We start from the raw sequence: 22049 nt of genomic DNA on the forward strand, positions 1-22049 counted from the left end.
ATGTACCATGTATGTAAAAAGCATGTCTTAGTCCTTCCTAAATCCCATCCTCCATAACTGTGGTATTCCATATAATCTAAAATATATCACAAATTTAGGAGTCAGATTAGATTCTGCTTTTTTTTTTCCCTCACTTTAAATTAGCCCAAATTCTATGGATTCTACACTCAAATATTTAGTTCTATCTCTTATATCAGATTCCTATCATTTCTACCTGAACTCTATTTTACTGGTAAAGAAGAAATTTTAACTTAGAATTAAAGGCTAGAATCCATATTTATTTACTGAGTATTCTCCAGCTATTAAAAACATCAATGTTACTAAGATCAGGGGAAAAGGCTAAAACTCAAGGCCTAATGTTGTAAGTCAAGAAATATATTAACTCAGACAATTGTCTATAGAAAGGAGCTGCAAGTCTCTATGTTTGACCCATTCAAAGTTTGTCTTAGTTGTTTTGTAGATAAGAAAGGGATAATTATCAAATTTTCAGAAGCTTTAAAACTAGAATGCATATGTAATATATTGACTTCATCAAGGTGAAAGGCATCTGTAAAATGAAGTGAAAAGCTGTATCTTACTAGGTAAATATAACAGGGACATTTACAAAGTTCCAAACCTGAGTTCAAAAATCTAACTGTAGCTTATAGTTAGGGGTAAAGTGAGCAACATGGAAGTTGATGGTAACTGAAAGGGAAGAACAACTTGGAAACATGGGTACCATAAAGGCCCTTTGTGATATTTTACATGTTAATGTAATCATATGCTTACATTAGTAATTATGCCACTAGTAAATATAGTTATTAGGTTAAAACATTCAAACCATTACAGTACAAAGAATCACTTAACTACTATTTACATTAAAAAATAAGAGTAGGTGTGATATACTCCGGGGAAGCACCATGCAGACCACTAGCAGAGCCTGGGTCTGGCCGTGTGGCCGGACACAGGCCTGACAGCCAGGGGCCCAGAGCGCTGTGCTGAGGCTGGCATACCAATGCAACAGGTAGAGAAATGACGATGCTGGGGTAGCAGGAAAATAAAATGGCAGAATATTCATTTTGATATACAAGCAACTTGCCACTTGTTTAAAGTCAGTAAGAGCATCAATTACTATACTAGGGTTTAGGAACCAGGCACATGTTCTGGAATGGCAAGGTTCCAAGCAGGAGCTCCAGCACAGGTAATGAGGCGTGGACCCAACCATCTGAATAAAGAGTCAAGTGAGAATAAGGTAAAAGCTGAGTTATTAGAACAGAGCAGTGGGGCGCTGCAGGGGTGACTTATGTTTAGTCTCACAGTTAGCTAGTTTCAAGCGTACTTCTAGGATGTAAGGAAGTGCTGGGTCTGCAGGTGGTTTTCAAGGAATTCCAGCTGTACAGAGAGTGGCACATTAGCCTTGATAATTTTACTGGACTGTGAATTCAATATGGATTTATTTTGGTTACACAAGAAATGCAATGCAGTTGTTATCTTCATAGGAACCTATAGCATCATGATCAAAGAGGGTTGTCTAAACAAAGATGCTGTATTGTTCTTTGTCTCAGGCATGAAGTTTTATGAGGGACAGTAACATACAGTTCAGGAACAAATTGAATTGCCTAAAGTTCTAGGCACATATGTGAAGGAATGAAGCTGAGCCCAGAATTGGAAGAAAGAAAAAAGAACAAGAGGAATGTAAGGAGGGAACAGGGAAGAAGAGAGGAAACAGACAGACAGAGAGACAGAGAAAAAAAGATATTAAGTGGCAGCTGCCTCTTGGCCTCCCTCAAGCAGTAAGAACTGGTGGGAGGTATGGTGAACTGGGTAGTGCATGCCCTGGTTAAGGGGTGGTTATTCCAGGGGACTTGGATCTTGAGACCTTCAAATATTTACCAAAATGTGTGATATATTTATTGTTATGTGATGTCTTCTGATTTTTAGTGTGGTCAGTTGATGTTTTTAACTATGTTTGGGCCAAAAAATATGTTCTGTATGCATGGGCCACCAATCTGGAAATACCCGCAGAGTAGTGGCTAGAAAAATAAGCCATGACTTCCCCCCATCCCCAAACTAAAGCTTAGGAATGTTTAGTGCAGACAAGTCATGCGACATCAAATGTGCCCAAGACTATCATGTGGCAAAGGTATTTGTTTTTTCTCAAAAAGCAGAACGACGACTAATGAAGGCAGCTTTTAAAATTACATACAGACAAATTTTCTAACACTGAGAGCCATTCTGGTATGGAAACACCACAGGGTCTTCCCCTTCAGGACATGCTGTACCTGGTGGATAAATATTTATTGAAGGAATTAGTGAACCTTTAAACTGAATTGGCAGCCAAGATTTGTATGCCTCTCTAGGGCACTGGAGGACATCAGTTTTCCATCCTTTGATGATTTATACCTTTAAATTGGTTGATAACTGTGCTATTCCAGGTATGTAAAGAATTGGACTGTTTTAGATATGTATTCTCTGTCATTTCTATTTATGTAATATAGGTGTGACACACAGATTTGCTACTTCCAAACGTATTTCTTATAATGATATCATTTGTAAGAAAAAAAATTTTTCTTTTTTGCTTTGAGGTTCTTTGATCATTTAGTGAAGAGTTTGTTCCTTGATCTTTTAAAGATAGCTCACAAAGATTAACATCGTGAACTTGTGTTGGAAATTATAGGATTTGAAAGCTGATGGATTTGGGTTAGACTTATGAGTCCTTTAACTTATTAGTTACATGAAATATCTAATTTCCATAAGCTTTAGTTTTCTCATCTACAAAATTCCTAGTTTTTCCAAACCATGTTTAGTATTCATATCTATAGAATACAATTATCTACTTCAAAGGGTTAAATGAGTTATGAATTAAATCATGTAAAATGGCTGACCCATATTTTCCATAAAGTTTGCAATATACATTTACAACTTTCAAATAATATTATATTTATTAATGAATAGTGCAAGTACCTATGACAGAGTATTCCCATTTCCTCCCTTCCATCCCTTATCACATTGCCGTTACTCATTTTACTTGTCCAGAAGCCATAATCACCAACTACGCGTTATTACTTTGGACAAACTGTTATCTATTAGGTCAATTAAAAATAGAAAAAAAATTTTACTTTACCTTAACTTCTTCTCTAATACTCTTACTTTCTTAGGTGGATTTGTTTCTGCCTATGTAATTTGCCTTCACTTTGAAGACCTTCTTTTAACATCTCTTGCAAGGCAAATCTATTGGCAACAAATTCTCTGTGCATGTGAAAGTATTTTCTTCTTCACTTTTTTTTTAAATCTGAAAACATAGTTTCTAAAAAGATTTTAATTTTTAGAACAGTTTTACATTGACAGCAAAACTGAAGGAAAGGTACAGAGATTCCCCATCTACCCCTGTCCCCACGCATGCTTAACCTTCCCCATTACCAACACCAGAAAGGTGCATCTGTTACAACAATGGGTCACCCTGACACTTGATAATGACCAAAGGACTCTCCTTCACATTCAAAGAATGACTTCATCAGATACAGAATTTTAGGTTGGTGAGGTTTTTTTTCCTTCCAACATCTTAAATATTTCACTCCATTCTCTTCTTGCTTGTATAGTTTCTTTGGTTTCCTTTTATGTCCATGTTTTTGCCTCCCCTGTGGTTTTTAGGCTTTCCAAGAGACTCTTTAAATAGGGTTTGAAAGTTTAAAGTTCTTCTAATTGTATTCTTGTTATTATGCAGGAGCCCTACTAATACAGTGATAAGGTGTGGGAGAGGGAAAGTGACTGTAGTATCGTGATTCGGTCCATTCCTTTAGTGAGTACTGAGCTGGGAATTTCCCTTCCCTACATCAAAGGCTAGAGGAAGCTTGCGCTGGGTATTTCCCTTCTCCGGGGTTGGATAGGCACTGATAAAACTCTAGTCTTAGGCTCTGGTAAAACAGTTTCCTTCGGTCCAGGCTTGGTGAGAAGAGAGCTCCGGACATACTGTATTTCAAAATGGTTACTTCCTCCTTCCCCTCCTGGAAGCATGTGGTAATTTTTCTCAAATCTTCACAGAACCTGTTTTTAGGGCAACTGTAAGTACAAATTATGAAAGTGTGGACCTCCACTAAGAATGGGCCAGCTCTGAGATTTTAATTCTCACTCTGCCTTTAGCGATTCATCAATTACAATTTAATGTCTTCCTACTGACACTGGCTCCCATTGCACGGTTCTGCACCAGTGCTTCTGCTTCAGGTAAGTAATGATTCTCTCCTGCCATCTTTCAAGGTTTCAGGGTAGCAGTTAGACCTGTGACCTCAATTCTCTGATGTACATAAGAAGAGTTGTTGATTTTCAGTTTGTATGACATTTTTCATCTCTCAATATGAGTGATGACTTATAAGTTCTTTACTTGTTTGACCAGAAAGCAGAAGTCAACTGGTCCATATTAAGTACTCAACAAATATTGTATATCTTTATATATATATATTTCACATATATATGTTTATTTTTGTTGTTGATCGTTTAGCCTTTTGCTGCTTTAAAAAAAGTCTTCTATTTGATATAACTTTGCAAAAAAAATTTTAGATGTGCTTAGTAAGTCATATAATTAGATGCATTCTTATCTCACATGCTTAGTTATTAAAATAATGAAGTGAAATGCATGTGTAGATTGTTTGTAGGGGAATTCTTGATTTTCACTACATAGAAAAGTATCTTATTATTTGAATAACACCATTAGCACAACTATTGCCTGCATAAACTAAGTCAGAAGCCAGATTCCAGTGTGCAAAAGCTATTGTTTCATGACAGAAAATTGTTTTGCCAAACAGGAAGACTGTTGTAGCCTAAAACACAGTTTATGCTCAGACATATTTTTCATTCCTGCATAATTGGATGAGTACAATAAAATTATTTATATATTGGTTATATTTCCTATTTATTTTCATGAGTTAGCTCTCTATAACTTGTGACATACCTTTACCTTTCATCTTAGAGCTGTATTTTCTAATTTTGAGGTATTATCCAAACTCTACCTTCTCAGTTCAAAGTGAGAAGAAAAAAATAAATACCTAAATCTGACTTGGTGAAAAGCAGCAGGTGCTATATTCTTTGCTAAGCCTATTCTTGTCTTGAAGGGTCGTAGATCATCTCAAATCTCACGATGCCTCATTTCTGCCTTATCAATAAATATGGTTTCTATTGATGTGTGTGTTCCACTAAAATGAGATCATTGTGTGTATACTCAAGACTGCTATCGTATGTCTAGCACTCTTAGAATTATGCTTAGATTGATAGCTCTACTAAGCTGATACACTAAGTTTCTTCACCATTAAACCTCTTTTCTCATTTGCAAGTGTTCATTTCATTGATGAAGCCTGACACATCTAAGTATTTCATTTGACCTCCTATTGTTCATTGAAATGTTATAAAATTGTTTCCTAAATAACCTATTTTAGTCTCCCCACTGGTAGGGTGAAAATATGTCCTTTCTTTAAATTCAATACACGTCCTACCAAATAAATTTTCCTCCTTATTTTGGGGCTGTCAGTTCTGTTTAAAGAATGTAGTAGGAAAACAGGCTGTGCTAATCCAATGTACCTTTTTGGTGGAAAGTCTCCTGAGGCATCTGTTCTAAGAGCAAGGAAACATTTGAAGGCTTTAAATCTGATTTTTCAGACAGCTGTACTAATTTAACTAAAAGGGTCTTAGGAAGGGATGGAGAAAAAAATATCTATAAAGTGTTTGGTTGACATTTGAAAAAGAAATTGAATATTTTATCCTTAGTCTCAAAGCAGCACAAGACATAAATTGTGACAATGTTCCCAGATTTCATAGAGCAGATGTAAGCAGTAAAAACTTATTTTTGTATTCATTTGAGTACAAATGAATACAAATGGACATTAATTTGCATTTTTATGGGCTTATATGTATATACTGGTGTGAACAATATATACTACTCCATGTGTTACACATACATACTATATGTAACCATTTTATATATTTTAATTGAGAAATGTTCTTGAAAAATAAAGGTTGTAAGTAGTATTTAAATAAAACCAAAAACTGATTGAGTTTGCAAAATACAAAAACATCTCAACAAAATAAACAATGCAGCTAATTATTATATAGCTACTTACAAAATTTTGGGTTTTTGTAATCATATAATTGACATAGAAATAAATTACTTATTTTTTTTTGCTTTCATAAAAGTGCACTGCGCCCTGAGACTAGACCGTATGGTATGAGATTATTCTTCTTAGTCTTTGGAACAGAGAAAATAGTAAATTATAGAAAGAGAGAGAGAGAATAGGTAAGCCAGAGTAGGGAGAGGAGAAAATAAAAGAAAACCATACAATTCCTAAAGGCATGAAAGATTTCTGAGGCTGTTCTGGGATTCAGTCAATGGATTCCCACTTCTTGGTTAGATTAGATAATCCATTGCTTTTCACCAGTTTCCTTCTGTTGAACAATTACTTTCACCTGGATCATTGTCACCTAGCTCTTCTGACAGGTCAAGGAAAGATTCAAACGTCTGGAGGTGGCAAGCTATGATTCTGACAGGGCCAGGTTTAGGATTCTAGAGCAACAGAATAGAGCAAAAGTATCCATGATCGAGGGAGTCACGATTGCCGTTACATCTTTATTAAAAATACAGTATTACAGTATATCCTAATAAACTGAATCAACTGACCAAAGATACATATTTTCCTTTGTTTTCATTTTTTCCACTAATAATTTTTTTAAAGAAAATTAGAATTCAAGTGACTTCTTAATAGTACAGAATAAGAACTGTTTGACAGGAAAAAAAGTTTTCCCAAATATATAATCAATATGATACATAATCTAATAATGAAACATAAAATTTTTCATAAAAGGGTTTCATGTGAAATAGCAGACATGGTAGGCGTTACGTAATGTTGAAATACCAGCAAAATATCAGCAAAAGGATCCAAACTGGTAACTTTTCATCTTGTGGCCAATAATGTCATCCAATGTTTCAAGTAAATATTTTATTTGCAAATATGTGTGTCAGAATATTGTATATCTATGCAAATAAGAAAAAGAGAAAATCAGCATTCATTGTTTGCCTACATAATCTCATTAAATCCAAACAAACACTTCTACCTGGTTATTATTATTATTCCCAGTTGCCTGCAGAGGAACCTGCAGAAATGGCTTCTAGTGTAGCTAGAGTCCAAGGCCTGCACCATATGGCTTCAGGTTTTTATTTCCTTGTAGCAGGTGAGAAACACTGCATTAGAGAGATAAAACATTTTAGAATATTTGCTTTTCATTCTATGTGAATAACAAAAAGAAAAAGAAAAGCAAAGTAAATACACAAAGACTTTGAAAGAATCTTTACTGTTTGGGGGAGTACAGATCAATCCAATATCCAATAAATTCTTTTAAATAGGCTGTTTCAGAGTGACAGACATAGGTTATTTTATCAGACAATTACCTGACTGTCCAACAAAACCACCTTCTTAAATATTCCAATATGTTGTTAAGAAAAAGATATGAAGTGTGATGTTAAGTATTAAAATACTTAAAGCATGCCTGCACTTCTTTGGTGAATGGACGTGCCATTAATGAAGGTATATAAACTTCAGAAAATAAGAGCAGAGTTTGAGGGGAGATTTACTTTAAGTGAAATCCTCTGCCCTCAAAGGGTTAAATGTTAACAAAGTTAAAAAGCAGAAATCAGGCTCCTATTAGACTTGAACACTAATCTTGTTGACGGCTGAAGTGTTTCCTTATTTTATCCATATTCATTATATTGAAGGTGGGTTATATGGTGGTGACTAATGACCAAACATCTGGACCTAGTGACCCTTAAAATCCTCCAGCCATTGCTGTTCAGAATTAAATACCACATGAACTAAAATGATATTTTGGCTTGACCAAGACAAATTAGTATGGCAAAGCTATAGACTTGCCTCTAGCTTTGCAGAAATCATAGTTTATAGAATTAAAATGAATAAAACTGAAATGTTTATAAATCTACATGTCTTATCATCATTATGAAACTGAGAAAAGTAAAATAGATATTTTCAGAAGAAAATGAGTATTCTGTTACATTGATCACTGTGGATATGAAGAACATTTGTTTCAAAATTACCTCCCAGAATTTTGATTGAGCTGTGGAAAATGAGATTACTTTAGGTTAAGTAATTGGCAAAACTCATTGCCAGAGTAATTAATTTTATCTTCAGACAGATAACTAAAGGGAAAAGAAGGTGAATGTTATCATCACCATAAGAATTATTCATTAAAAATGCATTTTTTTCTTGCAGGTAGAAAGGCAGGAGAGGCAACATAGAATAACAATGGCCAACAACAATAAAGATTGAATTGTCAGATATAAACCCCAAAGAGAAAGTGAGTTACACAAGAATCTCGGAGGTTGTGTAAGTACCCAAGCAAGGGAAGGGCCTCCAAGAAAACTCTGTTTGAATTCTACAGTTTGTCTATTTTTCTCTCCACACTAAGAGAGGAGGTGGAGTGCTGCTGGGGAAAGGGTGAAGGGGTAGAACACATCCCTTCGGACAGAATTGTGAGGGATGAAGCCTTCAAGATTCGACTTTGATATTAAATTCAAATGGTTCTCCTATTGGATTAGGAGTGACCTCTAACTAGGTGGTATAAAACTGTTTATAAAAAAAGATCAGAGAACAAATCCACCAATCATGTCAACACACAACCTCTACTGATGAACCTGTGCCTCCTATCCAAAATAAAAGCACACAAAAAACATACAGAAGAACACAAACCAGCAATTATCAGCCCTCACACTAGATGACAGTCTGAGGTGAACACAAAGAGGTTTCAGACAAGGAAGTAAAAAAGTCATGGGGAATTCATATAAACTATATCTGAGGAAAAATATCCAGGTATAACTACTTGCATTCAAGAAAAAGGTAAAAAGAAAATCATTGACCACTATGAAAAAATATACTACCACAATTTTAAAACATAAAATGCAAAATAAGCTTAAGTCCCCTTCTAATAGAATTTATACAAGATACTGAAAGATTTAAAAAAAGAAATACTTTCAAATACAAAAGAGATGCTGAGAAACATGAAATCAATGAAACAAAGTATAAATTACTGATGAGAAAATAAAACAGCAGAGTGACATAAATCAGAGTCTAGCGCCAAGGAAACAAACTGAGAATCAAAACCATATCATTACAGAATTAACAAATAAGTGACTACTAGGAAGGAATAAAATGTCCATATTTAAAAACTAAAATAGTAACAGAAAAAACAATGTCTTTAAGTAGTTAGAGAAAAGATGTTTTATATTGGATATAGAATTAACACTAAATTTGTAGAAAACTAATGTTGCTGAACTAGATAATGAATCATTGTGCAGCAAATAGCAAACGATCAGGTATATAACTTAAGAATGATGTATTTTCAAAGTTAAATCTATAGAACTCAATATAATTATAACAGTAACTCAAGAAATCTTATATCCCAAGAAAAATCAAATAGACAAAAATATATAGATGTACATAGTAATTAACCTTGATCCAATTAATTAATTAAGGTGAGTACATACCATGGCAATAGAATAAAACTTCTCAAGACGTTTTACAATTCCAAAGAAAATAGTATATTTTAAACAACACATTCCTATATTTATGTAGAGTAAGTAACACCAATGAAATAAGAGTATCCAACAAAACATACACACACACACACACACACACACACACACACATACACATATATATGTGTGGGCATATGTCTTTGTATGTAAATTTATTTATTATTCAGAATAGAAAATACCCCAAATCATAACACTGTACATAAAAAAATATAAGAGCTAGGATTAAACTTTGACTTAGATGAAAAATTCAGAGCCTTACACATTAATGCTACTTAATTTAATATAAAATAATTATAAAAAGTTAAGTTAAACATTTAATAGAACAAGAAATAGGCTATAAAATAAACTTAAGGAAAGAGTAATGAAGGGTACAAATAGAGTTAAAAACAATAATAAATAAATAAATAAATAAATAAATAAATAAATAAATAGAAAAGAGTTAAAAAGCAAAAGTAACATGAAAGGCCATTTTTTAAAGATACATTTAAAATAAATGAAATAAGGAAACAGAACTTTAGACAGTCATAAAAAACAAAGAGTAGCAAGGTACAGAAATACAGGTAATTTAAACAAATTTAGTGTATATTTTGGTGAAGTATAGGTAAATAAATGCAAAGATCTAGAAGACATGGGAGATTTGCTACAGTAAAAATAAAAACACATAAATTATTTTTAAAAAATAACAAAAATGACCCTGGAAAAGAGAGAAATACTGAACAAATGATTAACTGTAGAAACAAATGGCCACAGAATCCATGAGTTAAAACTCTTCCCAAAGTGTCAGGCTTAGACAATTTCCCAAGGAACTTTTCTTTTTCAACCCTTGAAGGAACAGACAATGCTGATCTTATTTAGTGTGTTCCATAAGACAGAGACAAGTAAGTCTGCAAAACCCTAACCATAAAATCCACCCACACACAGGTGTACTTAAAAACATCTTTTAATAAAATTTGCATAAGACAGTGCCTTATATAATTTTTCCTGTTTTCCAGTATCAGTTTTTAAGTAATAGAGTCATTTGTAAAGTATCCCCTTAAGGTCATTTGTCCTAACTCTTGTTTTTAAGGTATAGCAGTAATTCAAGCACTCTATTTTTCACAGTTCATGCCATTTCATCAAAACAAAAGGTAGCTCAAAGTTGTATAACATCAAAAGAAAAATGAATCTCAAATGAGTAGGCCTTTCTTCTAGGGATTTGCCTTTGGAGGTTACACACACACACACACACACACACACACACACACACACACACACATCATTGTGTTTTAATATGTGAAACTGATGACTACTGCACCAAGTTCAAAAGTCAGTAAGTCAAATCAACAAATGCTTGTTCAGTACTCACCCCTCTTGGAGGTTACAATCTGAAGGGAACCGATTGAACATCTAAAGACAATGTATCCTCAAATGGTATATTTTATGGTAGAGCTTTAAATAAAATAGGAATTGAGATGAAAAAATATGAAATTATCAATAGAGGTCAATATATTTATTAATAGTAAATAGTGAATTACCAAAATTTTAAGTAACTGTCCCAAAGTAACTTAATTTTGATTAGGCAGTAAATCACACATGCAGAACAGCACTCTGGTAAGGAAAGCAAAATTGTTCAAGGGAATTAATTCCAATATTTGAAATGTGGTCATATTTTCTCAATAAATGAGTTAAGCAGACACCATTTGTTGATAAGCATCATATGGGAGAGTGGGGTGGTTTGCCATAGTCAGAAAGTAAATCAATCATAGGTTTGAAAATAGAATCCACATGTGCAGACTTGCAGAGCTAGCTGAGCCACCGGCCAGAACTCTCTCATCACACTATATTAGCTCCATTCCTGTCCAGAAGATTGTTAATGGTGAGTCTGATTAGACCATGAAACCCAGCCCCAAGGCAACTGACAGAGACGCCATCTCACGAGCCGTTTAAAAACTTCAGGACCTGAGGGATATCATTTGGTGTTAAGAAGTAAATAAAGGGTTTGATAATCCTGAGACATTTACTAAATCCATCCAACCCAAATAAGCCACCGTAAGGATTTTTCGAGAAATCATTAGACACTATGACCCAGCTCTTCAGTACAATAATGTGAAAGTAATTAATAAATTTTCACTTGGGAGTTTTCTGTTTGTTTTTGTAGAAGGGCACAAAATTGTTGGTAATCTGGGACTAGAGCAAGCAATGTATTTTTCCTATATTTCTAGGCTATACTTCATTTATTTTTTTATTCATTTACTCATTCATTCCTTTAATCAGTAAATAAACCATACCTATTTTGTTCCAAGCCCTGTCATAGAACAAAAGAGGCAATTTCTGCATCAAGGTGCAGTGTCAGAGACAGACTTGATGTATTAATGCAGACTCTTCTGGTTGCAAATGATGAAAACCCAACCTACACTAGCCTAGGGTAATGTCCATTTAGCAAGACTAGCTGAAATTTCTAGGGGTATGAATGGTTTCATTCAAAACTAAATCTAGGTTTCAAATGATATTTTAGGGTTTATTCTCTTCCTCTCGATTTCTTGGTTGTCCTTTACTCTTCAATGGTTTCACTCTCAGGCATTCTTCCAATAAATGTTGGTAACTATGACTTGCAAATATACATGGTGCTTAGCAATTGTGATCTTAGAAGAGACACTTTCTTTTCAAATGTCCATATCAGTTTCAGAGTGGGATCTGGTTTTCACCACTTGGATCATTTATTCATTTGTTCTTTCTGAGTTATTCATTGATTTCAAAGGAATTTAGTATTATGACTGACTTTGATCTGGGCTGTGTATTTATCCTGCAACCAGGAAGGTGGAATCAGATTCCCCTGAACCACAGGGACTAAAATGGGGAGACATAATTTTCTAAAATTAGCAAGGAGAATAAAATATAATGCCCCATTATGGGTACTTTTAAAGATATATTTATGTAACATAGGAATTATTGTAGAATTAGAGCACAAAGAAAGTGGTAGTCAATATTCTAGAGAGATGGAAAGGGTCAAGGGAAGCTTAAGAGAGTAAATAAACTTTGGCCTGAGTTTTAAAATATAGACAGGATGCTTACTTTTTGGACCAAAGTAGTATGACATGACAGCAAAAAGAGAAACCTTGAGTAAAAGTATAAAGGCGTTGAATAGCATGGATGTTATTTGTTATGGACTCATGGAGTAGTAAACATAGGCAGTTCAATCAGTACGTAACTGTGTCTAGATCATGGCAGTTATTCAATAAAAGTTTGTTGAGTGAATTAAAGTTGAACAATTTTCAAAGTAAATTGGGAAGTAGAATCAATAAGGAGGAGATAGAATGAACATTTTTCTCCCTCTGGGCATTTGCCAAGTACACTGATGCTTTGTACAACATTAAAAGGTAGGACTTGGCAGAATCTGAGGTTTCATTGCTAGACAAGTTGCTAGAAGAAAATGTGGATAACATAAGCTAATCTCTTAGCTGTATCTTCAACATCTGGAAGGACATTTGGGTATAGTCTTCTAGTTTCTTTCTAAAGAAAACAATCCTTTAAGATGACACAGAATGCTAGTGAAGTCTAGAGGCTGTTCAATGGTGCCAAACATTTATTTCCTTTCCCTACTGATTTAATTTTTACTTCGATTATAATTTGTTTCCAATGTTCTGAAGTCGTCCAACCATGGTTTCCTACTGTCTTCTTTCTTCTTCCCATCATCCCTCAGCTTCTTCCAGTTCTCTGTCAGATCTTCCAGTTGATGACTTGGTCCTTACGAGAAATATCTTTGTAATAACGGAGACTGCAGGCCATGCTTGTTGCAGGCAGGTAGCAGAACCTTACTTTTTATTGCTGGAGGAGATCTTAAAATTTCATGTTTCCAGTTGGAGCATTGTCAAAACTAAAAAAACTTTGCCTTTGCTTGTATTATCCAACTCTGACCAAAGACACCCACCCTTACAGCTATGGATGAGGAAGGAAAAGAGTGAAAGTAAGGAGGGTATCCTGACCTCCTGCATTTCAAGATTCAGAAAATGAATATGTTTTCCATCTTTGTGTGTGTATATTCTCCTAATAAAAATTATCATGGTATCATTTAATTTCCATTTTTAAAAGAACTGATTTAAAAGTTCTCTGTTACATTAGATGTTTTGAAATATTCTATTAAAATTAATCTGTGCTTGTTAATATAACTGAAATATTTTTTTAAGTTTATGCATAGAATAAGGACATGGACAGAACAAATGAACAAACAAACAAACAAACAAACAAACAAACAAACAAATAAATAAATAAATAAATAAGACTCCCAACTGCTTGGGTTGGACCAGGCAAACAGATTGTTAGACAACAGGGTATCTCAAGTCTCTACCAGGCAATACAAGAAGAGAAAGAGGAATAGCGAGAAGATACACACGTGTTTGGAATTAATAGTGTCCTTTGTTAGCTGAAGTATAGCAAAGTACAAGGCAATATGTTAAGTGATCATGGCATTGGGGTTTAAATTAATCCCAAATATAGTTGATTTCTATCCACAACCCCCACCCCACCCCCCAACCCAGCTGCTTTTTTTAGTAGTTTTACTTTGGGCAAATCAGTTAACCTAGCTGAAATTCATTTTCCTTGTTAGTAAAATAGGAATAAATTATCAAGGCAGTTGTGAGGATTGACTAAGAAAATGTAGGTAAACTACATTGCATTGGATCTTGTATAGATCATGATATACATAATATAGGGGTGCTCCACAAGCAGTGCTATTATCTGAAAATCCTGCTTACGGAAACAGACTAGATTCCAGATTATAATGAAGTTAAATGAAGGTAACAATATATACAAATAAGGTGTTTGTTAGAAAAACAGTCACTCAGTCACAGATATTTTGAGAGGGAACTTCACTGGTAATGTTCATTTACCTCTATCCAGGGGACAGGAGATAAGGATGTGAACTGTTTAGTCAGGAGTATGCTATATGTTTGATGTGGAAGTGAACACATTTGATTGTCCTAGAGTAATTCCAGTACACACTGGATAACCTTTCAGTCATTCCCAAACGCAAATTGGAGTCAGCAGAATTGTCTGAAGTGCTTTTAAAATATAATTCCCAGGCCCACTCGTAATCTCCAAAGTATGGCTAGACAATCCATATTTTTAGCAAGCTCTCTTGCTTAGGATCCCATTTTAGATGATATGAACAACTCTCTCTGTGTGCTTATCACTTGGAGCTATGGTTTGGATCTTCATGCTGGTCTCCAACAGAAAGAAACTGAGCTGGTCACATGGGAAATGTTTTCAGTTTCTAATACAATTTCATTTCTTCTGGTAAATTGAAAATTGTCATTCTGGCCTATCCCAGGTTTACCATGAGCTAGACTAATATATTTGGTATGGTTTATTGATCAAATAACATTTTTACACTTCTCAATTATAAGGATTGAATAACTCCCTTAGGAAACAGTCAAATTGTGAAGCTTATTAGAAAGTCACACAACCGGCCGAACACACAACTGCCTTCTTCTCAAAGGTCCATGGGTGCTGGCCACAGGGACTCAGCGTCCTGGGTTTATATACACAGATCGTACTTTGATTTAGTATTAGTGTCTGCAGGGATGACTCACTCATTCAGTGACTGATTTCCTTCACAAAATTTTATAAGGGAATTTCAGAAGTGAACGTGCTTGGATATTACTGGATTTGCTGTCTTCTGTTGTCCCTCATGTAGCTTTGTGTGGGGCCAGAGCAGCCAGCTGACAAGTGACACTTCACTGAACCTCAAGTTTTGGTGGCCTGGTCACAGCCTTTGGTTATGCATCTCCTTACTTGGGAGAAAAGAGGAATTCTTCCTCTCACTTGCTTTTTTTTTTGTTTTTTTTTTTCCCAACAAGGGACTCCAGACCATTAAATAATACTTAAAAATAATCCTGCCACATCAGCAAGCAATCACTGTGCTGTCAGCGCAAGGCTTTGGTGGACCACATGATTGCGGAGGCTGGCAGGGTAAGGTCAGCGTCCTGCATTGACCACTGTAAGCAAGTCCTGTAGATTATCTTCACTCCTGAATCCCCTAAAGACTAGGTTTATTCTGAGGACAATGTCACTCACTTCTCTTTTCTGCTGCAAAGGACTATTGCTTTGGTGTTTAATTAAAACCAGGCTCTTTACAGCATGGCAAAACTAACTCTAGAAAGTAGCAAAAATGTAAAGATTTTATCATTGTGAGTAATTTTGTCATAAACTCCTGCTAAGTTCCCCAAATTAACTTCAGTGTTTCTGGGGTGACAACATATGAAGCTAAACTTCCCTCAACCAGTGCTTATTTCTGAAGAGGTCAACTCTCGGTCCTGTATTGTCTCATTCCAGTTACAGATGAAACTATTTTTTAAAAGTCTAAGGCCTCTCTCATGAGTATGCAAGGTGTCTGCGGACAGGCTGCCAGGATTCCCAAAGGAGCATTGCAAAAAAGCATTCAAGCTTGGCTTCTAAAATTTCTTTTCTCTTTAAAAGTTGCTCTAATGTTCACTTCAATATGTTTTGGGAACTGTCCCACACAGAATGACTTTCCGTTGGATCTGAGCTCTTCTAAGTGAGTCCTAAGTGAAGGATGTTATAAACCAGCTGACAGGAAGCTGAGATGAAGCCTGTTCCCCACTGTGCAGTCAAGTGTGCAGGGTAGAACTTGTCCTGCTTCACTGTCTTGAGGGTCTGCAGTTTAAGTTGCGACTGGTAGACTAAGATGCAGGAGGTCCAAAGAGACCTCTTTGCCTTTTAAATGGACTCTATTGCATTTTATGTGAGTGTGCACCCAATTTGTATTATTAAGAAGAAATGAAAAGAGGCTTTTCAGAACAGTGCCATTTTTATCTTTCAGGCCTAAGGAAGAGAATTGTGTGTGTGTACGTGTGTGTGTGGCGTGCACACATGCTCATGCCTTTGACTTCCTGTTCCTACACCAACGCCACTCAGGGTAAGGGAGCTTAGCAGCTTTACTGGGTCATGTCCGAAGTTTCCACACTGGCTCCTTACTGACCGATTCTGACAGCCTAGTGAGAGAGGTAACCGTAGTCCTACTTCACAGGTAGGCAAAGGGAAATGGAACGACATGCCCTGAAAGCTGAGAGCTGATACTTGACTAACTCTGCCTTACTCCATTGTTTACATACTGCCTGTGCTATCCCTGAACATGATGAAGACCAAGTCTCTGACATAAATGAATATTTTACAAAGAGAATTCTGCACCCAACTCTGAAATAGAGAAAATCTAATCTTTTCCCTTCAAGGTTGTTGGTGCAAAGAATATAGTAGGATTTTTGCAAACAATTTCTACTTTATCTTTGATAGGAACATGATTTTTTCTCTCAGAATGGAGAAAATTGCTGTTACTAGTTTTCTAATGAATAAACATGCAATTGTGTATCTTATCAGCTAAACATGGGTTAGCAAACTTGAGGCAAATTTCTTAAAATGGAAAATTTACATACGTATTGCTGTATTATTAAAATATTTGTTAATTTTCAATTGAATAAGATGTAGTTTATAATTCTGACACATAAAATGATCTTAGTACCCAAACACATTAATATGTAGGAAAAGAAAAATGTGTATGTAACATGTGAGTTGTAAATTTTTAGAACTATTTCCAGTATTGAATTATTTTTATTATAATTAAAGTTTTTAATTTCTAATTTTAATCTTCATGATTTTAATACTCAACAAGCATTAACCTAAATTATGAGTTTATTAGCGATAGCATTAAGACCATCCAGTTTTCTCTTGTACGCATGAAATCAGGCACCTGGGTGTTTCCCTATGCATCTGTTTTCCTAATACCTCCTTGATGACGGGACTACAATGCTACTTAAATACAGAGCAGGTGGCAAATGGAAAAGAAAAAGTTCTGCCTGTAACAAGCTGACAGTGGATCAGGACCAGCAGTGTGGTTTTACTGACTTATTTTTCAAGAACATGGAGGTGTTTATCTACTTGTTTGAGATACTAGACATCTGTTAACTCTATTTTTATCCAACTTTCTTTCGTGTTAAAATGCAATCTTTCTATCTGAAAAAAATTAAAAATCTTTATAAAATCAAGAGTTTCTGAATCCAAAAACGTTTAATTTATAATATGGCTTTATTTCTTAATTTTATTATCCACTCAACATCTGAAGTCATCCCATATTGCAAAACATTTGTGATTCTCTCATTAAAAAGTAATAGGAGATAGAACTTTAAAGCTATCACCAAGTAATAATAATTACCAAATGCTCTAAGTACATTACCTAATTTAAAGGTCACAAGAGCTCCGTAAGATAAATATTATTATCTCAGGTTTACATTTGAGGGAACTGAATTTCAGAGATGACATACACTTAGGGAGACTGAAACCAATGAGAGTTACCAAGGCCTCTGAGGCAGACTTGGTACAAGAATTAAAAAAAACGCTGGTTCAGTGCCTTCTTTCATATAGAATTGTAGAGATCTCAAATGTTTAACTTAAAAAAATCAAGTAACCAGAAAATATCACTGACTGAATCTGAACTGGAAATTAATGTTATAAACACATCATGAAGAAAGCAATGTAAAACAGAATTCCCAAGGCTTAAGTACTAAGAAATTTTTGAAAATGCATCATATAGAATGAAAAGAGAGGGAAAGGACAATAAAATCTTAACATATTCAGTGACATCAACTTCTTTTATAATAGCGACCATTGAAGTTAAGAATTTCACTGTTGTGGTCACACAGTAATGCCAAGGGGAGAACACTCTCTTGCTTCTCACTGTTCCATCTTTTTGTGTCTGCTAGGTGTGGATAGATGATGACAGTCATCAATTCTAGGTAAGTTGCGCTCTCTCAGTACCCTGGGCCTGAAGATATGGAAAGCAACTAGAGGAAAGAGGAGACGCAATAGAATCCAAGTATCAGGGATTAGGGGCTGAGCAAGAGTGAAGTGTTGAAATGATAGAAGAGGAGCTCTGGAACACTCGCTGAGTACTGAAATGTTCTTAGTTTAATTTTCTCCTTTCCCTGTGATTTATGCTCCTTCTCAACTTTGCTCGTCGTCTCTTCTCTTTCCATTTCATTTTCTCTCTGTTCCGGCAGAATTGTAGGTGCTGTGATCGCCGACAGTCTAAGCCTGTCCGGGGACCAGTGCACACTCCTCCCAGCCCCCTCTGCTCCCCACACAGTTGTCGGTGCAGCCCTGTCCCGTTGCTCCGCACAGCTCTCCAGAGTGGAAGAAGCAGGAGGGAACGGTGCTAGGTGGATGGTGGCGAATGGTAGACTTGTTAGGCAGTGGTTGGGTCGTGATACCCATCAATTGGGTAAGGTAAGTGATACACTCCAGAACGACTCAGAGGGTAAGCCCTGTAGCTGGCTTTCTGAGGTAGCTATCAAAAAGTAAAAAGTGAGGGTGTGCATATTAGCAGAATTTACCATACGTAGTTGATATATTCATTCACATGTGTATATCATTAAGACTCTGGGGATACAAAATTCAAACACCAAAATAATTTTTTATATATTTACTAATTGACTAACAAGGCATTATTATTTTTTTTTATGAGCATGAAGAATAATTAGGAAGAAAAGTTTTCAAACTTCCTTTTAAATTGGGAAAGGCCAAGGTTTAGAGATTGGAGATACATAAAGTGGTTGAGGCACTTATCCATAGTCACCAGATATTAAGTTTGAGTAAATGAGATTTTTCAATATGTCATTTTATTTTTACTGCTATCAAAATTGAAATTAGTTTAGGTTTCCCAGTTTCCTGTTCATTAATTTCTGAGGCACTCATCCACATGTCATAGAAACACTTGTATCTTAAGATATCTATAAACACTTATATCTCAGGATGTATACATATAGTTGACCCTTGAACTATGTGACCATTGGAGCACTGTTCCCCTACCATTCAACTGAAAATATGTATATATTTTTTGACTCCCCCAAGTGTAACTACTAATAGTTGGCTGTTGATACTAAAGCAGCCTTACTGATTAACACATACTTTGTATATTATATGTATCATAAACTACATTTTTACAATAAAGGTTACTACCTAGAGAAAAGAAAATGTTTTTTCAAATTGTCACAAATCTCTGAAAAATATTCCAATATATTTATTGAAAAAACCCACGTGTAAGTGGACCTGTCCAGTTCAAACCCATGTTGTTCAAGGGTCAACCGCATATACACCTTGAATCTTTCAGCAGTTCTCCTGAGTCGTATTTCCAACTGCTTGCAGGGTGTGACCGCTGAACTGTCTTGCCACTACAAGCAATTTATCAAATCGTAACTGCAACATATCTCTCACAGATATTATTTTTCTAGTCATCTGAAGGAGACTAGAAGTTTTGGAGTCATCTTTTACTCATTCTGCTCCTTCATCATCTAATTTTGATCTGTCCCCAAGAGTTATCATCCCTTCAACTGTGCCTCGCCTGCTGGATTCCCACAGCTACCTCGCTAACTCTGGGTTTTCATCACCTCAGACTTAAATTACTGAAAGAGCCTTCAGGATGATTCCCTTGCCTACACTCCATCATCCAGCGCTCTGGCTCAGATCAGTGGCCACTAGCTAGTGCAAACACTTCTGGGATTCTGACTCTTTCTAATTTAAGTCTATTTTCTAAGATAGTCTAATATTTTACGCGCAGCTTGCGGGTGGCCATTGTCCATTCGCTTTCCTACATAAGTCACCTTGTTTCTACTTCAAAACTTTGTCTTGAATAATTTTCTCTTCCTTCCTTTTTAACCTCTCTTCTTTTTATTCAAACTACAACCAGATTTGGAGGCTCAGCTCAAAATCATTGTCTCCCCTCTTCTTCTATGATTAAGAAAGTTCATAATGGCTTCTCCATGTTCTGAATTCATGATTTTCTTCAGTATCCTATACTCTGGTCCTTCACTGTGCTTAAATGGATATGGTGTATTCTATCTTACCAAAGAGACTATAAAGATTGTATAGCTCTATATCACTTGCACCTTCCATAGTATCAGAACAGTTGAAGGCACATAAAACTGATATTTAACTAATTGAGTGATTCATTAAACATATATTATTATTTTTTATAAACAGATAGGAAAAGTGTCAAGGCATGCCTCAGTATCATTTATCTCAAGGATATTCAAATATCTCAAGTGGGCACTTTAGATTTTATAAGTCTAATAATTTTGGCTTTATTTATATACTTACTCTGAGCCAAATATTCTGAATTTTCTGCTAGCAAGGGAAATATCAGAATATGAAACACTCTTTGTTTCAAGAACCAGAGATTTATGCACAGAATAACGTTTTGAAATTCTACACTATTTCACAATGTAACTATGATACCTGAGCTGCATCCTCTTTCTAATTGTCTTACCCCATTGAAATATCAAAATGGATGAACATGTGAATACTTACATGCACCTAAATTTCTGCATTTTTTCATGTCAGCAGCATAATTTCATAAACAAAAAAGCTGGAAGGTACATAACTCCCTGTTAGGGATTCTTGGACTTAAATAGAAAAATATCTAATCCTGCAACTTATTCAAAATCTTTGCAAGCAAAAGCAGAAAAAAAAACAAGTTGTTCTAGTAAAATAAAACCCTGCATAAAATCTAAAGCAATTCAAAACTTGGCTTTCTGGACTTTTTCACGAATTATAACCGCAAGTTTAACAGCCAGCCTTTGGGACTTAAGTGCACCAGGTAGGCGATATTGTTCCACAGAATAATTGCTCCCCAGGGAAAAGGCATTTCGGTGACTTTCATGTTATAAGGCAGCACGAGCCAGTGGGTCATTAATCATTAGTGAGTGTCACTGAAGAGTTTAAATACAAAGAAAAGGATACAATGACATGAAATATCAGAGGAAAAAAGAATTGTGCAAATTTCCATGATAATCTGACTTAAAGTTTCATAACTACCTATATATGCAAATACCAGGTTTTAAAAGAAATCTGATAAAAAACACTTAAAGATTAATTCATTACACTGAATAAAAATTTATGTCTTCACAGCTGATCCTTTTGGGGTATGTGTAGGAGAAAACAGAGTAGATGGAAATGGGGCAATGCTTTAACAGTCTGAAATAAAAATGTGCCATTTATATCTTTGATTTGGTTACTTTTTAAAAGTTGTTTTTAATAAATTCATCCATTAAAGCATAAAGAAAGCAACTTGGGATAAAAGACACATATGCAGTTAAAAATTGTAAAAAAATTAAAATAAGGTAAAGAAGTACTAATAAGAGAAGAAAAACGCATTTCCCCCCAAAATCCTAGCTTAAAGATACCTACTGTAGTTATGAACTATTTCTAGCCCTAAGCTTCCTAGCAGCTAAGCAAAAAAGAGAAATAAGAATAAATTATCTCGTTGGAAGCATAAGAGAATGCCAGGAAAAAAAAAATTCTCCTAGCACCAATTTTCAAGAGTTTATCTCATAAATGACATTGTACAGTGTTGACTCAGTTTGTCTTCAGTTTCAAACAGAAGAAACTAACTGTGGGTAACTTGACATTTACTGAAAAGATTAGAATGAGCTCCCGAATC

At 35.2% G+C, this 22049-nt stretch overlaps 1 long non-coding RNA gene across 1 annotated transcript in view; it reads left to right on the top strand.

Moving 5' to 3' along the window:
- Positions 1-3925: 3925 nt before the first annotated feature.
- Positions 3926-22049, top strand: part of LOC118972974 (uncharacterized) — a 34093-nt gene continuing 15969 nt past the window's right edge. The window contains exons 1-2 of the long non-coding RNA XR_005062148.2: positions 3926-4200; positions 8244-8357. This is a non-coding gene — a long non-coding RNA (uncharacterized lncRNA). The remainder of the gene's footprint in view (positions 4201-8243; positions 8358-22049) is intronic.

This window comes from Manis javanica, chromosome 6 (assembly GCF_040802235.1).
Source record: "Manis javanica isolate MJ-LG chromosome 6, MJ_LKY, whole genome shotgun sequence".
In the NCBI taxonomy this organism is placed as follows: domain Eukaryota; kingdom Metazoa; phylum Chordata; class Mammalia; order Pholidota; family Manidae; genus Manis; species Manis javanica.